The sequence below is a fragment of the Gracilinanus agilis genome, chromosome 1 (assembly GCF_016433145.1).
Source record: "Gracilinanus agilis isolate LMUSP501 chromosome 1, AgileGrace, whole genome shotgun sequence".
NCBI lineage: Eukaryota > Metazoa > Chordata > Mammalia > Didelphimorphia > Didelphidae > Gracilinanus > Gracilinanus agilis.
This window is the reverse complement of record NC_058130.1, coordinates 413,777,472-413,803,700: the sequence shown is the minus strand read 5'-3', so window position 1 is coordinate 413,803,700 and position 26,229 is coordinate 413,777,472.

The window sequence follows — 26,229 nt, the reverse complement described above, 5'->3', positions numbered from 1 at the left end:
AATGATGACTGAGTAATCTATCTTAAAGGTCTGTCATAAAAATAAAATGAGATAGGTTATATAAAAGTCAGTAATATCATTGTCCTCTTCTTGTTTCAGGTATGTGGCATCTATGCCCAGCTAAATATCTTCCTTGAGGGAAGGTACTATATCATCGCTTCTCTTGCATAATCTACAGTGCCTATTACACAGTAGGTATTAAATAAATATATAGTCACTGATTGGTGAAGTTTGAAGAACATGTGGTCAGACAGATAATGTGACTTCCAGAAAATAAAACAGGGTTTTCCAAGTGTAAAGCCATTCATTTTGCTTGATTATTCTCTGAAAAAGTAAAAGTTTACTCTCAGCATACCAGGAATGCACTTCTGGTGGTCATTTCTAACTTTCTGTCTATATGTAGGGATATTCAAGGAACAACCAAAATGAAGAGTTTACCTTGATGCACAAGCATATGAGAACTACTTCAGATAATGGTTTAAAGTTGGTAGAATCATTGACTGAAAGGGAGAACTATCTCCACAAATCATCTTTTCCAAACTCTTCCTTTTATATATTAAAACAAAGACCCATAGACTCTAAGTTACTTGCTCAGTAACATGAGTATTAAGTAATAGGATTGAGTAATGGATTCAATTTCCTCAGACTTAAAAACTACTTCTATCATCTAGTCCAATGATCAGGAAACTGCAACCTCCTGCCTATTTTCGTATAAATCTAAGAATGGTTTATAGTGGAATATGGTCAGCGTGGGAGTATAGAGTTTATCTTAGAAGGTCATTATCAATCTGGGTTCTTGAGGTTGGGGTCAGATGATAACAGTAAAGAGTCAAATAAAAGTAAGGCAAGTAAAAATCTAGCAGAGATACATACCAATTTGGATGACATCTAAAAGGATCTTAGCATAAGAGTTTCTTCATATTCAAATTTTTAGGACAGTATTCACAAGCTAAACATTATTCAAAGTAACATTGTGTGAAACAAAGAAAAAAGAGATTTATAATTTAATAATTCATAAAAATTTTAACAAATTACTCATAAAACACAGGTGATTATGCAAAAGGAATAGAATACTTATTAGCAAAAAATACATATTATTAGTTACAGAAAGGAGGCATCCTCTGAGTATAGTTAATCTCACTAAATCAAAGCTCATTCCCATTGGACCAGACAGGAAAGAGGACTTTCCCAGGATTTCTGGAATCCTCTACCTTCAGGGGCAAAACAAAGCAAAATAAAACAAAACAAAACAAAAAACAGAGAAAAATAAAGAGAGAAACAGAGACAGAGAGAGACAGAGACCTAAAGACAGACAGAGACAGACAGAGACAGAAACAGAGAGACAAAGGGAAAGAGACAGAGAGACAGAGTGTAATTCACTGGATTATTTGTAGCAAAATAGCTGATACAGAATAAGATGGAATCAGCACGCCTTGAGGTAAGGCTGTTTCTAAGGAGAGAAATGTCTATGAGTTACACAAACATATCAGAGAAGTACATAGTGTAATCTTAGCTTTTTGTTTGTTTGTTTGTTTGTTTGTTTGTTTAGAAAAGGAGGTGAAAATGTTCACTGGAAGCTAACAACCTCAGGAAACTTGAGGAAGTCAATCTCTGGGGTTCTTCTGAAGAGGATAACTTCTTCACTCCTCCTACGAATTTTTACATTTTAAAATAAATTTTTATTATATTAAAAATGTGAAAAATCCATTCTTAGAACTCTGGTATAAAACCATTATGATCTAGTCTAATATTTTTTCTACACTTGAAGAAACTGAAAGCCAAAATAACTCACCCCCAAATTACTGAGATAGCAAATTGGCATAGTTAGAATTTAAACCAAGATCTTCACAAATTAAATTTGTTGTTCTTTTTGTCATATCTGTGATTTGAGGTAAATAAGGCAATTAATCCTTCTAAAACTTATCTCTCCTACCAGCCTCCTTTCAAGGAACCTGAATTTTTTTTTCAAGTTTAGATGATGACTTAGGTGAAGATATATATGGTTTCCAGAAGTAGTATATTAGAATAAGAACTCTTGAAGGCAATAAATAACATATTAGTCAAGGGTTCTATTTTTCCTTCCAATAGTAAGTTATCTGTTCAGAAATCCATGTACACATGAACTTCATGCATTTAATTATATAATTAATTACATTTAAACTTCAAAAACAACTACTAATAGATCTAAGTCAACTTAAATGGCACATTGTAAGAGTTATTGGATCTAAAGGACCATACTTTTAGACCCAGAAGAGACTTTTGTATCCACCTAGTTTAACCCCCTTATTTTATATATAAAGAAACTGACATAAAAGATACATGTAAATATACATATGTATTTATTATATTATATAATCCTGGATTATGATCCTAAAACAATGAAAAGATAATGCTGCCTTTAACAAAAAAAGAAAAGACTGGAAAAAAGGAGGGTCGAAAGGAATAAACAGTGAGTTTAGTTTTAGACATGTTGAGATTAGGATGTATCTTGCAACATTCAATAGGAAATATCAAATAGGCAATCAAGTTTTGGTGGTAACTCCAGAGAAGTGGCTATAGTCAAAAAACTTCAGATAAGTATTATTTTGGTGAATATGGACTGATGTTTTGGGCATGCTTTTTGGCAATTGATATATTAAGATAAGCATTCATTCTTTCATTCATTTGACAAATGTCTACTCCTCGAGTAATTTATCACATAACAACCTCAAACTATGGTTGTGGGAGGAGGGAAGGAGAGTGTATGATCAGCCCAGCTAGAAGGGAATCTCTTTGAGAGAAGAGATTTTGTCTACCATTGCTACTGTACTTGTGCCTTGTTTGTAATCATGCTCAGTATAAATTTGTTGAATAAATCAGTGACAAAACAAAAAGAAAGCTATTGGTGCTTTGCTTTCTTTTTATATAATTACAAGTTCTCCACTCTCAGCACAATCTGCCTCCACCAAGGCTGTGGAAAGGAAACATGGCAACTTAAGTAAGCATATTCCCAGCAGTATCTAGTCTAAACTGAATACAATTCATACAGCCTTCTCAATTTCTAGAAAGCTTTTAATCTCTGTATAAAATTCAAGAAACAAAGTGGCATGACTCAACACTCAGAGAAGCCCAGGTAGAGAGAAAGAAGCATAAGTAATCAGTGGATGTGATTTAAGGCTCCTACTTCAGACTCTATAAATTTTCCCAGTCAGCATTATGGTTGTTTAATATTTTATGTTACATTGCTTGCCTTCATGTAACATCCAGAACTACTCATCAACCAACAGGCCATCTCCTTTGATTTTTTTTTTGGGGGGAAGGGGTATGTTTCTTTTAGACACTTAAGTACTTGGGAGATTTTTTGTTTGTTTTCTGCATTTCTTTTTCTTTTTTCCCCTTGGGTCATTCTAAAAATAAAATGTAGTTATTTCTGCCTTTCCCAATCATTTAATGATCATAATTAGGACAATCCAGTATTCTTCCTCATTTACTTAAATGGCCTCTGAATATCATGACACATATCAACAGCATGGTTTTATATTTAAAAACAAATCTCAAAAACCTTATAAAGCTTTCATTTAACTATTTGTCTTTGTTGAAAATTAATGCATGTGGTCTAAAAGGATATTATCATATCTTCTAGACTGTAAAATCTTGGAGGGTAGTTATTTTTCCTTATTCATCTCTATATCTCCCTGTTCCAATACATACACACACACACACACACACAAACATACAACTAAATATATATAGTTCATGAATAACTATGACATGATATATAATAAATATATAAGCAAATACCTCCCTATAACCTTAGGCATATCCCTTCATCTCACACTGGGTCTCAGTTTCTCCATGTTAAAAAAAATGAGTGGTCAGGAGGATCCCTATTGTCCCTTCTGTCACTAAACAAATTATAGTACCTTGCCAATTCTAGTATTTTCTATTTTATTTATAAAATATTTTCTTCACAAAAATCCCTATGAAGTAGACAGTGCAAATATTATTATCTCTACTTTCCAAATAAAGAAACTAAACATCTGATAAGTTCAATTATTTCTCAAGGTCATTGATTAGTGTCTGAAGTAGGATTTGAACCCTGTTCTCCTAATTCCAAGTTCAGTGATCTTTCCAGTATGCCATCCTGTTTCTGATGAAGTCTAATATGGGTCAGCAAGCTCTATTCTAAGTCCTGGAAATGCAAGAAAAGGTAAGAGGTAGCCCTTGCTCTCAAGGTTCTCAGTCTAATATGGGTTAAATGAGTACAGAGTAGGGGAAGGTCATTTTAAACTGAATTAATTTCTGCCGCATCTACTAATAGCTAAACAATCAATGAAAACTAAATGGAAACAGATGTGGTACTCAATCTTTTCCATGAATGGTGGTGCCAAGGAGTAATGGAACCTAACTTCAACATCCTGATGCCCACTATGTAGTCATATACAGCAAATGGAATTGTTAAGGAGTGTAAAAAGATAGAAACAGAGAAAGAGAGATACAGAGTCACAAAGGCAGATCCAGACACAGAGAAAGACAAACAGATACACAGACAATGAAGAAGGTAGACACAGATACGTGGGCAAATATTGACACACAGAGATACAGACAGGGATAGAGACAGAGACAGAGATAAAGAAGTAAAGACAGAGACACGCAGAGACAGAAAGAGACAAAGAGAGACAGATAGGGATAGTGAAAGAGAAAAAGAGAAACGGAGAAAGATAAAAGACAGAGAGATAGAGACAAGAGACAGAGAGCAGTGTGTAAGTACTTAGATAGATCTGTAACACTCAGACAGACTTAGCAGCGAATCACTATCTCCATGAAATAAATTAAAACATCTATAAAAGCCAATGGTGGTGATACCTCTGACCCTAGTGTTTTCCAATGAGACAATGTCAGTCAGCAAAGTCTTATTAAGTACTTAATATACCAAGTATTGTGCTAAATGGTAGTTTATTGCTGCATACATGCAAATTGTGCTAAGTAGATTGTTAACTACCAAGGGAAAGATAGTCTAAAGAAGCTTCCCTTCTAATGGGGAAAGACAACATATAAAGGGGAGCTGGAAAAAAAGATGTATTGGAAAAAAAGATGTATGAGATACTCATGCAGGAGCATGGAGAAAAAGAGATATTAAAAAGAGCCCAAAGAGGAATTCAAGATAATCGAGATCCTTTTCTCAAAATAGAGGAATTCACCCATAGCAAAGAAATCTATAGGGACACAGAAATATTGCAAGATGAGGAGACCACAGGACCTAAGGAAAGCAACAGCATGAGACAGCAAATGAAGAATGGTGGCGAGGAAAAAATGCCATTATCCTAAACCTCAAGGAGCTTACTATATAAAAAGAGTGATTTGAGATGTATTCAGATTAGTTGCATGCAAGTAAGAATGTGATGAGGAAAAAAATAAGTGGTACAAATAAAACTGTATTACAAATTTTAGGAAGGAGAAGTATTTTTAAGTTGTAGGCAGAGAAAAGTAATTGAAGATCACAAAAGATTTTAGGGTGAAGACCCTGATATAATGATGGTGGTGGTAGAGTTAGTAGTAATAGTGGTAGTAGTAGTAGTAATAGTAGTAGTAGTAGTAGTAGTAGTAGTAGTAGTAGTAGTAGTAGTAGTAGTAGTAATAGAAGTGGCAGAAGCAGTAGCAATAGTAGAAGTAATGGTGGCAATATTAAGTGTAAGAGGAGGAGCAGCAGGAGGAGTAAGGGTAGGAGTAATAATATAAGCTACCATTTATATAGAACTTCAAGTTTCCAAATAATCTTACATATATTGTCTAATTTTATTCTCACATCAATCCAATGATAGGTGCTATTATTAGGCCTATTTTTTATAGATGAGAAAACAGACAGAGCTATTAAATGTTTTTCTCAGGATCATAAACCTGGAAAATCATCTGTGGCAAGATTAGAACTTGGGTTTTCCTCTGTCTATGTGTGGGACTCTACTACACTGACTACTGCCCCTCTACATAGCTATCAAAATATACCTTTTCTTTTCCTTACCACTGTGATTCAGAGCACTGACTACCTGAAAGGAAAGGTAGAAGGATATAAGAGCACATATGCACACATACCATATTACAAATATAATACAAAATATGAAAACATGTGTACTTTGTAAATCATCTGATAGAACTCTCCATTTTTTCATCTTATCAATCTCATTATACCCCATCTCAGGCCTATTCTTCTCCTTTTACCCTTTCTATTTTTGTCCTTTGGAATACCATTCCACTTTTAATTAATTTCCTTTCATTTTTGACATCATCCTTTCATCTTCCTATTTTGCATTCATGGAAACCTGATTTCCTTTTAAAGACATTGCATCCCTTCTCTCCATTATCACCTCTCTTGGCCCTCAAAACACGAAGCAGGTAGGCATTATCCTTAATTATCATGACCAGTTTCTAATCCTTTCTTTACTGATATCACTTAGTCTCATTCTTTCAAACTCACTCCACAAGCCTGGGTATGGGACCCAATCTACTGGATCCCCATGACCTTACCCTTTATTTTTCATGGAGTTCAATACCTGACTCATGGTCCCTTCCCTAACCCTTCCCTTAATAAATATTCATGTTCATGTCCTTTTCAACAACCTGACTTCCTGGTAAATCTTCTTTTACTCCTTTTCCCTATTGAGTCTTAAGAGAGGAAAAGTTTTAAACAACTACTCTGACAAGCACTATAACGGAATCAGTCAGACTTTAGACTCCCTGAAACTTAACTTCAGAAATCAAGACTCTCATTCAGAGAACTTCACTAACTGAATTTTCTGCCTTTACTCTACAGATATAACCATACTTTTACTCTTAACATTACCCTTATATAAATGTGTTCCCTTTGTGATCTAGAGCCCCTATAATTCTTCTCTCTACATATAACCTCTTACTTTTCTTCCCCTTAGCCTCACTTTTCCTAATTCTATTCTTTTTTTTTTAACCCTTACTTTCCATTTTAGAATCAATACAAAGTAAAGGTTTCAAGGCAGAAGAGCAGTCAGGGCTATTGGGGTTAAGTGGCTTGCCTAGGATCAGTAAGTGTCTGAGGCCAGATGTGAACCCAGAATATCCCAATTCTAGGCCTATATCTCTATTCACTGAGCCATCTAGCTGCCCCCTAATGTTATTCTTCATCCTTACTGTGATCTCCGGTCCCATTCTAGTTTATCACTTTGAATCTGGCCTACCTTTCTTAAATTCACATTTTTTTAAACTTAAAGTTAAATAGTATATATCCACCACTATATTTTAATCTCTTGCTCTCTTATTCTGTTGCTATTCATGTTTTTATCAAACTCCAACCCTTATTTGTAAGCTAATTCATACCAAAGGGCTGAATGGGTCTGCTACAAAACAATGTTACCCAATAGCAAGTGAACCATTGAAACAGATGGAATAATGTATTCTTCACCAATTGGTTCTCTATCTCACTCTCCACAATGATTATTCCAAACTAGCTTTAACTTCAAGCCTCTTAGTCTTTTCTCAGAAGAAGACCTAATTGCCTACATACTTCAAATAAAAATAGATGTAATCCATTATCAGCTTGCTCTTCTCCCCATTCTATACAGCCAGACCCCTAGACATGAACCTCTACTCTTCCATCTTTTAGTCCTTTGCTCCAATTTCTGAGGAGGAATGCTTCTTCTCTTTGTCAAGGTCAGTCCTACTTTTGCCCTTAGTTTCTTACTCTCTCATCTAAGAGATTGCCTTGTCAATCATCACCACCCTCCTTCCTTCTAATCAATCCATTCCTAGCTAATCCCTATTTCCCTGAAGTCTGTATACATATCCAGTTCTCTCCCATTCTAAAAACAAACAGAAGCAGTCACCTGAACATACCTCTCCCTAAAGTTATCTTCTCATTATATCTGTATCCTATATTTCAAAGTCAAAATCTTGGGGAATGGGGAAGATGAAGAATTAACTATGCCTGTTACCTCCAATTCCTACCAGAAATTTCCTAGAAATCTGTACTCTAATCTCATCACTTCACTAATGCTGTTCTCACATTTTCAGTCCCTATCCTTAACTCTTTACAGTTCTTGAAGCAGGTAGGCAGTACAATGAGGAGATAGTACTCTGTATATTCTTAAGTCAGAAAAGACAAATTCAAATCTAGTCTCAGTTACTCAACTACCTGTATGAACTTGAGCAAATCATTTAACCTCTGTTTGCCTCATTTGCTAAACTGTAAAATAGGGATTAAAAATAGCACTTTCCCAGCTTTGTTGTGAAGATCAAATGAGATAATATTTGTAAGTCACTTAACACAATATCTAGAACATAATAGACAGTATACAAATGCTTATTGCTTTCTCTCTTGACATTGTTGGATAGTCTCTCCATTTTTAGCTTTCTTGGGACTATTCTTTCTTGGATCTTTAACTGTCTGACCATTATTTTTTATTCTGTTCTTCTGGACAATCACCTATGTTCCACATCCTCACTGGGTTAATCCCCAAAGGTCTTACTCTGGGCTTCTTTTCTCCTTTCTTGGCAAACACTTATTAGACTTGAAAGGTCATGAGATGAAGGAAAATCCTAAAACTAATCTCTCTCTTGAACTCCAACCTTGAATCACCAAATAGCTAGTAAGCTTCTCCTCTTGGTTGTATAAAAGCATATAAAACTTAGCATGTCAGATATTGAATTCAGTCTTGTTTCATAACTTCTATCATCAGAGAGGAAGAGCAGTAATAGTGGATCATAGAAGTCACTAAGGATTTTGAATTATGAGGGAAGGAACAGTAGAAGGCAAGAAGCAAAAGAAACCAAAGGAAGAAGACAATGCATTGTTGAAACAAATGATTCTGGAGTCTAGTTGGAAAAGAATAAGAAGTAAAATCAGGACAGAGAAGAAAAAATGGCATAAAATAAAGGGATCACATGTCATAAGGAAGAGAAAAATATGGACGCATGAAGTGACGGAAAAGGTAAAGGGATGAGAAATTGCCTTCAGTGAATTCAGTTTAGTGATTGAGAGTTTAGCATCTAGAAAGTGGAGCAATTATAAATAAAAAGAAATTTCATAGATTGTTAGGTTAGCAGAGAGAGTGTTTTCAGAATGATCAATCTGAACATTGAAGATATGAAGAAGCCTGGAGAGGAAGAGAAAAGGTATATAACCCTAAGGTCATAGAATGTCAAAGATAAAAGGAACATGAGAGAATATCCATTCCAAACCCCTCATTTTGTAGTTGAAAATTCTGAGAGCCAGAGAAGTGAAGAAATTTGTCAAGATTTGAACAGATGGTTCCTGGAAAAACTAGGATTGAAATTTAGCTTTCATGATTGCCATTACACAACACTACCCCCTTCAATTTGAGTTATCTTCATTTCCTCCTGGTCCTCTGTCCTCTCCTCATTGCATTCACATCAGTGCAATTTATTAATGATCACTTTCAAGGTAATACTACTCTCACTAAAAGTCTAGGCAGAAACATGGGAGTTTGGGTTTACTCCCTTCTATTTCACATCTGATCATTTGGAAACAGAGCAGAGGATCTGGTGACACATTCCAGGAGCAAGACAAAAGCAGAAAGGAGATGCTGACCCTGCAACACTGATTATAACAGACACCAATTTGGAGCCACAGGGTTGCCAAGCAGGCTGACCTTGGGCGCTCTACAAAGAGAGAAGGTTGGGCTGGGACTAGCTGTCCATCAACCTCTTTCTATCTCCCATAAGCCTTGGAGTAACTAGAAATGCCTTGCAGGTGGGGAACAATTGTATTACCATAAGCCGCCAATTAGAGAGCCTCCCGGGCAGACTGATCAGATCCCTTTACCCTGGTTGTTGGTGATGAGCCAAGTTTTGGCCTCAGATATGCATATCCAACTTGTGCAGAAGATAAAGGGAGTTGGGGAGAGGAAGATGGAGGAACGCATCAGCCCGTGTGTTTGGCACCTGAGGGTTGCTCACAGACAAAAGCTTCTGGGGAGGGGAGAATTAGAAATTAGTAAGCTGTGCAGTGTCCCAGAGTTTTAATGAGCTAAGTAGAAGGAGCTGGCTCTTGTTTCCTGGAAGACTGCTTTAGTTCTGGGATGCTTTAGTAAAGAATTGGGATTCCATTAGTCCGGAGGGCTATGTGACTGAGCATGGTAGAACAGATGCAGCACACTTTACACCAAAGAGTGAACAGAAGAGCTGAGGCAAAGACTGAAGGAACAGTTGGTAGAGAGGCATTTGAAAGTACAAAAGATATGTGGTGAAAACTTCTTCACCCATATCTTTCTAAACCAGAATCTATTTCTCTGAAATTTCAACATAATCTTCTACAATATCTCTAACTCTTCTCCATCTTAATAAATGGCAATTCAATTAGTCATTGAATGAGCACTAAGGACCAGGAACTATACTGGTCATTGGCGATACAAAGGGGGAAAAAGGAGAAATCATTCCTGCCTTTATGGAGATTACATTTTAATAGAGAATTCAGTAAAATGCAAAATATGTATTTTATGTGTAAATTGGTACATGCCAGGTAAATATATGGCCAACTGATGACATCAGTCATTCTACAAGATTCTTAGTCAACAAGAAAAGATTCAGTCATGGTCACTGGGCTCTCCTAAGACAAGAAAATGGGTTCTTAATTTTTTTAAATAACAGTTATTGAAATGAAAAGGGTTTTCTGAATTTTCAATTTTCAGTCCCAGTTTCTGTCTTTTCATTCAGAACATGGAATTAATTTCTTTCAGAACCACACACACACACACACATATACATATACACTTGAATTATAGTTTGGTTCCATTTGATGTTTCCTGAGAAAACAGACTGGCACCAGTGGCTTCATAGTAGCATAGAGATTACACTGAGTAGAGCTCAAATCCCTGTAAATGGAATGAACATACCTAAATTATAAGAAATCATCATCTCATTGGGTTCTGAATTCACCATCTCATAATAGCATCTCATAAATACCATTACAAAACAGGAGTTGTGTTTGTATGAGTAATAGTATTGTCAATAGAGAAAAAAATATTGTGACTGAAATATTGCTCAATCTCTTAATCATCAAGCATTTACTAAGAATCAACTATATTCTAGATACAGTTTATGAAGCACTTTCTTTATAGCAAGGATTTTATATGCCCTCAGAAGAGATGAGTATGATAAGCATAAATGGAATATGAAGGAAGGAAAGAAAAGGAAGGAAGGAAGGAAGGAAGGAAGGAAGGAAGGAAGGAAGGAAGGAAGGAAGGAAGGAAGAAAGGAAGGAAGGAAGGAAGAAAGGAAGGAAGGAAGGAAAAGGAAGGGGTGTTCAATTCACTTGTGACATTTCAATACTTCAATGGATCTATAATTGAATGGAATTTCATTGACACTGATACTTCCTCCAAAGACATAAATCTTGATCTCTTTATGCTTCATCATTCTATGATACTCTTGTTCATGTTCACCAGGAAATCCTCCTTAGAGGCTCAACCTCTTCTGTTGCAGACCTTTTAGGTGTTTAATATTACATGGGTTGCAGTACAACACTCAGGCTTTCCCCTATCATTCCTGCTTCTTTCTATATAACCATCCCATCTCTTTTGCCAATAAAACCTGGTGGATGTCTGTTACACCCCTTCTCTCCATTATCCTTTTTCCAAGAAAGTCATGCATGACTATAATTCTCCACTACTTAAATTTTCTACATATCTTCCATCTGGGGAAATTTGGTGGCAAAGTTAACAGAGTGCCAGGATCTGAATTTCAAATCTTTCCTTAGATAATTACTAACTTTTTGAAACCAGAGACATCACTTACTTGTTCTTAGCTTCAATTTTCTCTTCTGTAAAATGGAGATAATCCTAACAAATATCCCAAGTTTATTGTAAAAAATATTAAATTCTCTGTAAACTTTAAAATACTATATACCTACTCTCTATTAGTAATCATTGGATCACATACAATTTTGCCTCTTTGAAGGTTGTGATAGTCCATACTGCAAAAATAGTGGTTTTAGAAAAATTTATGTTTTAATGAACGATGTGAACTACTTAAAAGAAAAAGAAAAGGAGTTAAAATCATCATCTAATTATTTTTCACCAACCTCTCTCAAGGCCTTAATTCAACCTTTATTTCATAAGAGGAATTCTTTTAAAACATTCGGCTCCTCCTTACTTTTCTACTCTCTCTCCCAAAAATATTTACCAAAGGTAGATAGATAGGCTTCGTCTACATAAGCATGTATGCATGTATTATGAATGGATTCTTCATTTAAAGAGTTGATTTTACAGTCAAGCACACATAAAAATGCTTCACTCAGAATAAAAAAAGAAAAAAGAAAAAATGACAAAATATTTTTATACATTTTATTTTTTGTAATAAAATAAATACATTGTATTTATACATTTTAATAATTAATGTTATTAAAATAATTTAACACTTTGAGTCATTTATAGAGGCAATTAATAGCTATACAGCAACCTTCTTGGGCCTGAAAGAGCTAAAAGGTAATGCTAATGGTGCCAATATCAGTAAGTTATTTGGTTTGGGCTTATCTACTAGTAGAGATAGTTTGCTTTATGGTTTCCATGTTATCACCTGCTGCATATTCTCATCAAAGGTGTACTTAGTAGAATAATCTAGATAAGTAGAATTGGTCTAGATTAGGGATTGAGTTGTTTTTTGTTTTGTTTTGTTTTGTTTATGACCAAAAAACAGGGAAATAGTGGAAGTGTACCAGAAAGTAAGGGCTGAACATCGGAAGATTAGTTTTGATAATGTTTGTTTAACTTTTTGCTTATTTGTTTTTTGTGTTTTTTTTTACCTTAGGTAAATAAATTAAGATCACTACTTCCCTTATATCATCAGTAAAATGAGGAAAGAAGTACTTCATAATTCCAAGGTTTTCAGAGTCTATAATTCTATATTTCTAAACATTACTATTACTAAGTTATAAAATGTATGTTTGAGGAGACTATAGATTCAAAGGAACCTAAGGGATTTAGGAGTAGCATAGACATGCTAACAACTTGAAAGGATAAGAGGAAAATAGAGAAGTGTAGGGGAAAATAATGAAATCACAATTTGTATACTATAGTGAACTCCCAGGTAAGTATTATTCTCTACCAATGAAAAGATGACTGCTTTTCTTCAATTTGTAGGATTAAAGAGCTGCCTAGGAAACTGAGAAATTAGTAGATTTGCACACACTATATGTGATAGATTCAAATTCAGATCTTCCTGACGCTGATGAGAGCTTATTCCACTGTACTGTGCAGCTGACCAAATGTATACTAAACCAATTTCTTCTACCTCTGTATCTGTTAGGCTGTATACATCTGTTGGGAAATCCGAGTCAATCTCCTTCAATATAGAGCTGAGGAAATATGAGGGAAGAGGAAGACATGGTAACCTGGTGACATCTCCCCTCTTTGCAGATAAGTAGCTAGAAACTTCCTTGAGAAAGCATAAGAAACATCTGATACTGATGATAATGAGTCCCCAGTCCTCAATACCATAACCAATAGAACACCCTGCCCTGTGCCCCCAATACATTGTTTCCTGCTGAATGTTGTGCCATGTCAGGATAAGCATTATGAAGTAATATTGTACACAATGGGGAGGGAATTAGCTGTGCAAATCCCATTAATGCAAATGAGACTTTGGTGGTTAATTTTCCATGCATTGGCTGAATATTTACCTCAATTAGTTATGTTAAAGTTCCATTCTATATTCTGACCATATTTCCAACTGGCAGGGGGATGTAGGAAGGGGGAAATTGTCCTCAACCTGTGTCTTAGTTTCTTATAATCCAGGGAAGCTTGGAAGCACCCTAGATCATTTTATTTGTCTTCTTCTATACTCTGAAAGTGGAACCCTTTGCCCAAACTTTGAAATGCACGACCATTTGGAAATCATTGTTTTCATTAGCAAGCTACCTGCTGGGGCATTCTCTTATAGAGGACAGGTTTATTTTGGTTTATTAATTCCATTCTGGTGAATAATTTCATTGCTAGCCTTGTTAGACCTATAGTTTGTTTTAACATTGCTATTACTTCGATGCCTGCAATGGTGCTCCAGATAATGGGAAATTAGAGAAGATATAGGAGTAATATCAGGCAGATATGCAGTAGGAGAGATAAATCCACATTGGACCTTAATTTTCAAATAGTAGTATAGTGGGTAAATTAATGTAGATACTAAACTTGTGCCATTTGGTGTGTTCCTCATCTAGGGTGCTTTTCATATTATATTCACATTAATAATATTTCTAAAGCATTTTGCAATTTATGAAGCATTTTGCTTATAGTGGATGGCATGAGGAGCCAGATTGGTACAGCAGAATGAGTTCTGGAATAGGAGGATCTGATGTTTACTACTACATGATATAGGACAATTCACTTAACTATTCTGGGTCTCAGTTTCCTCATCTTCAAAATAAAAATGTTAAACTAATTGGTCTCTGAGGTCTCTACCAGTCTGAAATCTCCTCCAAACAGTCACAGACAATCTATACTATCATTCACATGGACATGACAATTCATAATGTAGAAATTTCTTAATGTCTAACCTCAGAATATCTCCAGATTCCTCACATCCAGTGACCTCTACAACCACATTGCCCTTTATCCCTTCTGCTACCTACTTCTGATCTCACCCTGCAACATAAACACACACACACACACACACACACACACACACACACACACACACACACACACAAGATGACCTANACACACACACACACACACACACACACACACACACACACACACACACAGCAGATGACCTAATCTTCTACTTCATTGAAAGGTTAAGGACATAAGTGCCTGTTCTAAAAACTTCTCTGCATCAGCACAGCCTTTTTCCTCATTTTTTGCAATAGAAAATGTAATTCTGTTCTTCATCAAAAATAGTAATTCCACCTGTTCCAATGCCCTCCTACTTCTTTCTGAAACTTTTTTTTGGTGGGGGGAAGCTCTTCCCTTTCTGTTATTAATTTTCTTTCTTTTTAAAATATATTTTTATTCATAGGTTTTGCTTTTATGTCATTTATATTTCCTACTATCTCCCTCCACATATTCCTTCCCAGAGAGTCCTTCCTTACTCTCAAGAGGGAGGGGAAAAGGGTAAGTGGGATGTTTAGCAAAAATAATCATATGGAAAATATGAAACAATTCTGATGTTAAATGCAATGTCCCAAACCCAGAAATTCATATTTGTACCAAGGAGAGCAGGGGAAGAATTATCATATTTCTCTTCTAAACACAAATCTGATCATAATTTCACAATGTTCAGCATGCTTTGATCATTTTCATCTTGTTCTCTTTTTTCTATTTACATTGTTGTAGTCATATATATTTCTCAACTGATTCTGTTTTCTTCACTTTATATATCTTCATATAAACCTTTCCATGTTTTTTTTCTGAATTCATTATGGTGATTACTTCTTGCTGCTCAATAACATTTTACTAGAGTAATTCGCCACAATTTGTTTAGCCATTCCCTAACTGATGGACATCTATTTTGTTTCCACTTTTTTTGCTACCAAAAAATATGTTGCTATAAATATTTTGCCATATATAGGGCCTTTGCTTTTTCTTGTCATTCACTTTCTTTGAATATTTTTAGTAGTGTAGTGTCTGGATCAAAAGATAGGGACATTTTATTCACTTTATCTGCATAATTCTAATTTGCTTTTGTTATGTAGAGATGCTGCCATCTCTACATAACACTTTCCAGAATGGTCAGACTCATTCACAGCTTCATTTATAAGGCATTTGTTTGCCAGTCTTTCCATAATGCCTCTAACAGTGATTATTCCTTTTCTCTCTCATCTTTTCCTATTTCCCTGATATAAAGTAAAATGTGAGTATTATTTTAATTTGCAGGGTTTTTTATTATTTGTAATTTAGCATATCATTGTGCATGGTTATTAATGGGTTGAAATTCTTTTGAGAACTCATATATTGAGGAGGTCTTTTTTGATGTCATATAATTCTATTAGCTTTTTATCTTGTATATCAGCCTCTTTTTCAGAGGAATTTGGTTTTTTTTTCCTAGTCAACCGTTTTCTTATTCTAGTTTCATTAATTTTGCTTGTGTAACACCTATCAGCTTGGTTGATAGTACAGTAAAGGAAAGTAATAAATGTTGGAGGGGATGTAGCAAAATTGGGCCAATAATGTATTGTTGATGGAATTGTGAACAGATCCAACCATTCTGGTGGGTAATTTGGAACTAAGCCCAAAGGGCTACAAAACTATGCATACACTTGGTAAATACTTATAATACCACTACTGGGTCTATATGTCAAAAAGATCATAAAAAAGGGGAAAGGACCTACTTGTACAAAAATATTTATAGCTACTCTTTTTGTTGTGGCAAAAAATTGGAAATTGAGGGAATATCTATCATGAAAATGACTGGGGGTCAGAGATAAGATAATAGCATAGTAGCAGAAGCCTTATGATTCTCCTAACACAGGGGTCAGCAACCTTTTTTGGCTGTGAGAGCCATAAATGACACATTTTTTAAAATGTAATTTCATGAGAGCCGTATAGTGCTCACAGTGTGCACTCCTGTAACAGTGCAAGCTCCTGGAACAGCACCTGAAAAAAAATTGACTTTATGGCTCCTGCAGAAAGAGCCATATCTGGCTTTCAAAAGAGCCAGATATGGCTTGAGAGCCATACATTGCTGACCCCTGTCCTAACAGATCATTACAAAGCATTTCAAAAGGACAGAAATCAAAATTGGGCAAATAAAGGGGCTCTCCCACTGGATGTAGTCTTAAAGGTAGGCAGCATTTGGGGATTCCCACACTAAAAGAAGGCAAAAATACACTTACCAAAGCACAAGCTGATCACCCTTCTCCCACACAACCTACTGTACCAGAGTCAGAGGAAGGACTGGGGCAATCTCTAAATTCTTGGGGGCTGGCTGAAAGCACCACAGACTTATCCCTGAGGGAAGTGCAAAGCCTTGGCAGTGAGACTTGAGGCCTGAGACTGAAGAATGTGGAACTTGGGCAGCAGAGCACAGAGAATGGGCAGAAGCTAGACTGGCTACAGCCAAGGCAGCAGGGCTGGAAAGATAGCTTCAGGACAAAACACTTTAAAGCATGCTACACAAAGAACATCACAGATTTACCTACCCTCATTCAGGTTTCTGACTGGGAAGGGAAGATACTACAAAGACAAAAGCCAATAAAGCAATTACCATCAACATGCAGGAACCCCAATTCTCTAGTGGAAAAAGGAAAGAGCAACAGCAAAGAAAGCTCTTGACCATGGACAATTTCTATGGAGAAAAAGAACAAAATACAAAAGCAACAGCAGAGAGTGACAAACAAACACATCCAAACTTTCAAAAAAAATGGATTTTAGTCACAAGCTCTGGAAGAACTCAAAAAGGAGTTAAAGAACCAAATAAGAAAGATAGAAGAAAAAGGATAAGAAAAGTGTAAAAAAGAAATGAAAGTAATACAAAAAGAAAATAGCAGCTTAAAAGATAAAATTGCCCAAATGGAAAAAAGAGGCACAGAAATAATATGAAATAATAAGCAAATAGGAGACCAAAATTGACCTGCTGGAAGCCATGAAAAGCAGAATAGGCTAAACTGAAAGGGAAAATCAAAAGATCATAGCTGAAAATCAGTCTTTAAAGACTAGAATTGGACAAGTAGAAGCTAATGTTCTCATGAGACAGCAAGAATTAACAAAGCAAAATCAAAAGAATTACAAAATAGAAGGAACCATGTAATATTTCATTGAAAAGACAACTGACTTGGAAAAACAGATCCAGGAGAGACAATTTCAGAATTATTGGTCTACTGGAAAGCCTGGAATAAAATAAAAGCCTTGACATCATAACACAAGAAATTGTTCAAGAAAATTGCCCTGATATTCTTGAACAAGAGGGCAAAATAGACATTGAAAGAATTCATAGATTGCTCCCTACATTAAATCCCCAAAAGACAGTCCCCAGGAATGTTATAGTCCAATTCAAGAGCTTCCAGGCCAAGGAGAAAATATTGTAAGCAAACAGAAAGAGACAATTCAGATATCAAAGAGCCCCAGTAAGGATTACACAGGATCTGGCAGCCTCAACACTTAAGGACTACAAAGTGTGGAATATGATGTTCAGGAAGGCAAGAGAATTGGATCTACAACCAAGAATCACCTACTCATCAAAACTGACTATATACTTTCAGGGGAAAGTATGGGCATTTAGCAAAATTGAAGATTTCCAAGCATTCCTAAAGAAAAGAACAAAACTAAATGGAAATTTTGATGTCCAAATACAAAATTCAAGAGAACCATAAAAAGGTAAACAAGAGGGGGAAAATTTTTAAGGACTTCAGTAAGGTCAAATAGATTATATTCCTATATGGAAAAATGATATTGGTAACTCCTAAAAAATGTTTTCATTTTCATAGTAAATAGAAGTATTATTCATAAGCAGAGATTGTGATATTAAGTTGTTTAAGATGATATGTAAAAATAAGTTGGGGGGGGACAAAAAAAGAGAATGATAATAAGAGAAACTTAAAGGAAGAAGAAAATAGGCTAAATTATACCTCATAAAGAGGCATGTGGTGGGGGGGGCAGGTTGGGAGGAGATAGGCAGGTAAATACTATTATAAAAAGGAGAAGAAGAGAGTGTTAATAGGCAATACTTAAACCTTACTCTCAATGGAATTAGTTCTGAGAGGGGAAAACAGCCAGGTTTATAGGGGTATGGAATTCTATCTTACCCTACAGGAAGTTGAGAGGGAATAACAAATGGGGGGACCTAGGGAGAATATTAAAAGGGAGGGAAATGCTGGGCGGGGGCAATTAACAGACCTTAAAGAGAAATTAGAGGGGAATAAGAAGGGAGGAGTGGGAAGGAAAGTAAAATAAGGGTGCAGAATAGGGGGACTGATTAAAAGCAAGACATTGGTGTACAAAGAAATAGTGAAAAAAGAAAGCACGACTGAAAGAAAAGAAGAAATCAATATGATGGGGAATACATAGGTGGTAATCATAACTCTGAATGTGAATGGGAAGAACTCACCCATAAAATGGAAGCAGATAGCAGAGTGGATTAAAAAACAAAATCCTACCATATGTTCTCTATAAGAAACACACATGAGGCAAGTAGACACAGGGTAAAGGTAAGAGGCTGGAGCAGAATTTATTGGGAAAATGGCTGTACAAATTGTGGTATACATTTGGGATGGAATACTACCGTGTTATAAAAAATGATGAGAATGATTTCAGAAAAAAAAAGCAGGAAAAATCTACATGAACTGATGCAGAGTGAAGGAAGAACAACTGGGAGACCATTGTACACAATAACAGCAATATTAAACTATGATCACCTATGAAAGATTTCACTACTCTCAGTAATACAATGATCTGGGACAATTCTGAAGTACTTAAGACAAAGGATGTTATTGAATTCCAAAGAAAGAACTGTTGGAGTCAGATGAAGATCAAAACATACTATCTTTCATATGAGTTTATTAATGGTCTTATTGGGACGGGGGAGGTGATTTAATATGAGTATTCTCTTACAACTATGGCCAATATAGAAGTATGTTTTACATGATAAAATGTGTAAAACACAGATAAAATTGCTTACTATCTCTGAGAGGGGGAGGGAAGTGAGGAAGGGAGAAAAGTTAGATCTTATAATTTTTAAAAACATATGCCAAAATTGTTACTACGTGTAATCAGGAAAATAAAATATCTTTGAATAAAAATATTTTTTTAAATGTTAGGTAGACTCACTGTAAAATATTTTGTTTCTACAGTAAATGTCTAATTTCATGTAATTAACAATATTTGTTTATCTTTTGTATTTTCCTTTATGTAGTTCAGTTAACATTACACTCCCAGATTATAGGTATGAAAAAGTTTATGATCCACTTCATTTTTTTATTTTTTAATGCTATAATATTTAATATTCAGGTAAGGTATCTACATTGGATTAATTATGGAGTAGGGGAAAAGATGTTAGTCTAAACCCAATTCTCACAAAATTGCTTTCTAATTTGTCTAGCAAGTCTAATCAAATAGAGAATTCTTTCCTGTATAATGTGTGCTTTGGATTTTAACACCCCTTGTTTAACATTCATTTTTAAAATATTCTTCCTCATCAATTATGGTTCATTTATATACTTTTTCTATTATTTAAACTAATAAAATTATTTGGTTGATTGCTGCATTATTGTTAAAGGTCTGAAAGAGGTATTTTCCTTTTTCCATTATTTCCCTTGAAACTATAGAAAAAAGATTTTTTCAAAATGATTTTTAAAATTTTTCTTGCTCTTCAGAGTAAGTTTTGACAATTTCATTCACATACTAAGAAATGTACACATTAATTGTAGCAGTATTGTCATTTTATTACATTTTCCCAATTCAGTTACAAACTCTACATATGATTCCAACTATTTTAAATTGTTCTTTATTTTTAAGGAATATTTTTTAAATTGTGTCTATTTGTTCTCTTTGGTAAATTGTTTCCCAACTATCTATGCATTTTGCAATTATTTTGAATGTGACTTCTCATTCTATTATTGCCTCCTGGATTTTGATATTGTTATGTGGAATTATTTATGATTTTTGTGGAATCATTTTGTTGCCTGTGACTTCACCAAAACCATTGATTGCCTCAATTTGTTTTTTTATATTTTCTAATATAGTCTTTATAAAAGAAACAGTGTCATCAGTAGATAAATTTAGTTTTGTCTCCTTTTAGCCTATAGTTATGCTTCTTCTTTTCCTTATCTTACTTCTCCCATGATATGCTGTTAAATACCCAGTCACCTTTTTATATACTTTATCTTCCCTTGGCAATTAGATCACTACTATTTTTCTGCTTCTCTTCCTACCTTTATTTTCTATCCAGGAGACAATGATACGAACAGAATGTGGCAGAGAAGAATCTGAAAGGTTTTTACATTGAAGTATCTCCCAAGATTAATGAAGGTAGAGTAGTGTCAGTTTGAGTGAAGAGAAACAGACAGACTCAAAGCATGTTTTGGAAATAGTCTTGACAATTGGTGAAATATGTGGGGTGAGGGATTAGGAATTAAGAATGACTTAAAGGCTGGCAGATTGGGTGATTAGAGAAATGATGGCACCCTCAAAACAAATTGAGAATTTAAAAGATGAGTGTATTTGGTGAGAATAATAATGAGATCTGTTTTGGACATTTTGAATTTGAGATGCCTTTGAGATGTCCATTTCAAAATGTCTAGTAGGCAGTTAGTGATTTGAGACTAGAGAGTCTAGGATTGAATATATAGTTCTAGGAGGCATCTGTCTGTAAGTTATATGTCTATGAAAGCTGAAATGTTTACTATCATGGTACAGAGAGATAAAGGGGCCTAGAATGGAACTCTTGGGGTATGTCCCCATTACCCTTACTTATATTTTCTACAGTTCACAGTTAGGACTTCATTATGGATTATGATCTAGAAAAGCAAGCTAAAAGGAGCAATAAGGCAAAAGAAAGAAAAAATGAAAGAGAAGAATTCCACAAAAAAAAAAAAGAGATAAAATATCTGGGAGGAGATAGTCACAGTCTTTTAAGAGCTGCAAAAATGTAAAAATTTCCAGAGGTTTAGCTATGAATAGTAAGAGAGATTATAAGAGAATATAAGAAGAGAATATAAAACTTGGGGAGATGGTAAGTTAAATAAGTGCTTTTTTCCCTCCTTATTTACATGGGGACAATATAGGTAGATCTGGGAAGATCTATTTGTTGACATCAAGAAATGAACCAGAAAAGACAAGATTAGAGATAGAGATGATTGTAAGGAGAACTTCTGGAGAAGGAAGGAAATGGTATAAAGAAGCTGACTGTTGAAAGGAATTTGAGGAGAGACAGGCTACAATTTGCCTTGTGATTATAGTCTCTACCCTGGATGAAGAAGAAAGTAGACATCTCAATGAAGTAGTTACAGGAGCAATGGGCTAATGAGTTGGTCTTCATTTCTGTTTTGTTTTGAAATGCAGTAGTGCATTTCAATGTGATGGATGCAGTGAACTTTAATATGAAATGCATTATAATGGATTCCTTTTATTTCTCTTCTGTCATTGTTTATTTTATTGTATTTTTAGCATCTTCGCTTGTTTATTTGTAAAGGGAGAATTATCTTTCAGATATCTCTTATTTTACCATCTTTCCAGGATCCTCCTTTACCTAAATTATAGTAAAGTGTTCAATAAAGTTTCTCATTCTATTCTTATGGAAAAGATGGAAAACTGCATATTAGATTGCAGTAAAATTATAATAGGATCATACATTTAGAGCTGGGAGGAACCTCAAAGGCATTTATAGTTACATATAGGAAGTCCAGGGAGAAGTGATGACTTATACTCAGTACCTTTTACCTCCAAATTCAGTGCCCCAATGCCTGGTTAAATGGTTAGAGAAAGAAGGCATATATTGATGGATTCTGATTTGGAAGGGACATGGATGACCCTCAAGGAGCTATTCTTTGCTCTATGCTTTTTAGGACCATATGATAATGGTTCTAATGAGTAAAGCCTTGGTGCCTGGATCAGATAACTTGATCCAACAAAGGAAGCTGAGAAGAAGAAATGAATCAGGTATAAGAAGAGTCAAAATACTTTCTCTGATGCATAAAACATACCCAGAAATGGGCAAATCACTTAACTTTGCTTGACTTGAGTTCCCTAATTTGTAAATTGGGGGAATTAAAACAGATGGTTTCTGAGGCCCTTTCCAACTTTTGATATTTCTTGATGAAAGTTGAGAAACATCTGGACTGATATCAAGGAATGTGTATGTACATTCTCCAAGAATGGAAAGAATACATATTTTCACATTACTTTTGAGATTTTCAGTGTCTCTTCAGTTGAGAAATTGGGTTGAAGTAAAGAAGAGAGGATATTGGGGTGAGTTCCAGGAGCAAAACATCAATCAACACATAAGCCTAGTTATGTCATACTTCATTGGAGGTAATACTCCGTGCTTGAAGGGTGTCTGAAGGGTTTGTTAAGTGGTTGGTATGTTCCAGTAAAGACTCAAACTAATAAAATGATTAATATTAAAATTCTTCTAGACCAGTGGTTCCCAAATTTTTTTGGCCTACCACCCCCTTTCCAGAAAAAATATTACTTAGTGCCCCCTGTCACATACTATCACAGCCCCCTTACAGTTATTCACTGCCCCCAAATACACCTGTGGCCATCACAGCTTCCCTGGATCACTGCGGCACCCACCAGGGGGCGGCGGTGCCCACTTTGGGAATCACTGTTCTAGACTCTGTGTTGTTACTCTGAAAATCACATGCAGTCTCTTCTGTGCTTGGAAACTTCCCCAAGACAGCTGTAGAATTAGAAAAAAAAAAAAAAAAGACTAGTTTGGGATTCAAAACACCTAGATTCAAATCTTGACTCCACCAGCTATTGGTCTATGAGCATATCATTTCATTTCTCTGTGGCTGTTTGTTTATTTATAAAATAGAAATAACAATATTTGCCTCACCACAATTTTGGGGAATGAAACTCTTTGTAAACTATGAAGCATACTAAAAAAGAGTTCCCAGGATTATTCCTCACTGCAAGGTGCCTGACTGTACAAGCCAATATGGATGAAAGTAAGAATTGCTTCAACCCAACATGACAAGGAAGCCTTTTGACCACAGTATCCTAGGATGATTATCTAGATGAGAGTCAAACAGTCAGTAACTGTGTAAGTGACTCTGGTCCTGAGACACACATAAGAGCAATCCTCCCCACTGCAGTTTGCAAATTCCTACAAATTCCTCCATGGCACTTTATGGGTCAGTAAACATCTTAGCTGTGTCTTTGCCTGGGGCAGCTGTGTTAATGCTGTCAGTTTTGTGAGTGCATCCTGGTGCATCCACTCATTCTGCAGGGCCGGGATACAGCCCTAGAAAAGGGGAATGCCCTGATTCCTGGTGTTAGCTTGCCCCCCCCGTTGAATTACTCCTTTGCTGAAGAACATGTCAGTGTGTTGCTTCTTCAGGCATGGTTAGTTCCACTATTTGGATAAATGAATCTCTAACAGCCTCAGGCAGATCTGGGCCACCTTTGAAGTGCTCCTAGGGACAGTGGCAAAAGGGCACCTGATGTTCAGGAAGCCAGACAGACTGGGGACTGTGATCCTCAAGTTCTGAGCAAGGTGTGAAGCATAGCTTTGGAAAGTAGCCTTTCCATGAAAAATTCAGAAAACCAATCCATTAATTGAGAAACATTTATTATACATCTTTTTGTGTGAGGCCCATTTCTAGATATTGAGGATTAAAAAGAGGAAAGTGGAACAGATCTTCCATGAAAGAAAATAGATTTTATGAGATCTGAGAATGATGGGGAAAGGAGACATTGTATATACATATATAATATTGAGATTCAATCATTCAGCCATATCTGACTCTTCACGACACCATGGAGCATAATGTCCATGGACATTTCTTGGCAAAAATACTGGAATGGTTTGCCATTTCTTTTACCAGCTTATTTTCCAGATGAAAAAAACTAAGGCAAAAAAAGTTAAGGAACTTGCCCAAGGTCACACAGATAGTGAATGTCTGGGGCCAGATTTGAACTCAGGATGATAATCATGCTGAGTTTAGACACAGCGATCTATACATATGCACACACAGATATTGAGGTACATATACTGCAGGTATATGTATTAATGCACATACATTAGAAAATATTGTATTGAAATCATGAGGGACAAGATTTTTGGTCTCCATATGATGACGAGTCTCCAAATTATGTTTTTTTGTTGTTTTGTTTCTTTGTTTTTTCTTCATTTCTTCCCTTTTGAAAAAAAAAATTCATGAACTCTTTCAGGACCTAAATTCTCGGAATATGTTTAAATGAATAAAAAAATACATGGGCTTACAAGGCAAACCAGTTATAGCAAAATATAGTCATCAAAAAAATTTTAATCAGATCTATAAGTTAAGCACCAGTGTTCTAAGATGTACCGGTGTTAAGACTACATATATAACATTTCTCCTAATGTCTATGTTATGGCTTTTTTTTTTCTTTTAAGTATATTGGTAATACCAGAGGCATTGTTTCTAGTGAGATCTAGAAAACACTAGACTTGGAATCACAAGACTTCAGGTCAATTCCTAGATCACTGGTTTTGTGACCTTTGGCAAGAAACATAAGATAGCTTAGCCTGTTCCCCACTCTGTAAAATGGACAAAATTATTAATAACAATCAGTCACAATAACAATAATAATAGCTAACATCCATATAGTGCAGCACTCATTCTTCAAATATTAAATTCTTTTATCCTCCCAACTCCCCTATAAGATAGGTGCTATTGTGATTCCCATTTACAGTTAAAAAAACAAAGCCATACAGAGGTGAAATGATTTCCTCAGAGCCACAGAGCTAGTGAGTACATGAGGACAAATTTGAACTCTAGTTTTCCTGACCCCCAGATCCAGTGTTCTATATATTTGATTATCATACCACCTGAATTACAGTCTTCACAGAGTGATATGAAGATCAAATGAGGTAATGTGTGTCAAACATTTGGTCAATGTTAAGGTGATATATGCACCAGCATTATTGGTATATTTTTAATTTTATTCATTTGTTTCCTTTTTTGATATTCCAATCATTTATAGATGACTCCATCTCAAGAGAAGTTTTATGTAGCAAAGTAAATTAGTAAAGTGAAACTAATAATACAGCAAATATATCTAAAAGTCCATGCAATATTCCACACCTGTAGCACATTTCATCTCTTTATTATTTTTTATTTATTAGAAATCTCTTCTTTTTATTTTTTTGCTCTCTCACTAACCATATCAGGAGGAAAGGGGGACTAAAGAATATTTCTTATAAATATGACAAATCTCGAGCAAAAGAAAATCCTTCATTGATTGTATCCAAATCTATATATTTCTCATTCTGCCACCTAATTCTATCATATCTCAGTCACATGGAACATGTTTTATTATCAATCTTCTAAAATCATAAATGGTAACTGTAATGATCATAATTCTTAAAACTTTCTGAGATGTTTGTACAAAGTTTTTATTATATGCAGTATATATTTTTTTGGTTCTACTTAGTTCATTATTCATCGCTTTTTTAAAAGTCCTCATAATTATTCACTTTTATAATAATGATATTATAATATACTTTTCCAGGTTCTTACTTCCCTCTATTTCAGTTCACATAAATCTTTCCATGTACGGGGTTTTTTTTATTTATTTATTTTTTAAACCTTTACCTTCTACTTTAGAGTAAATACTATGTATTTATTAGTTC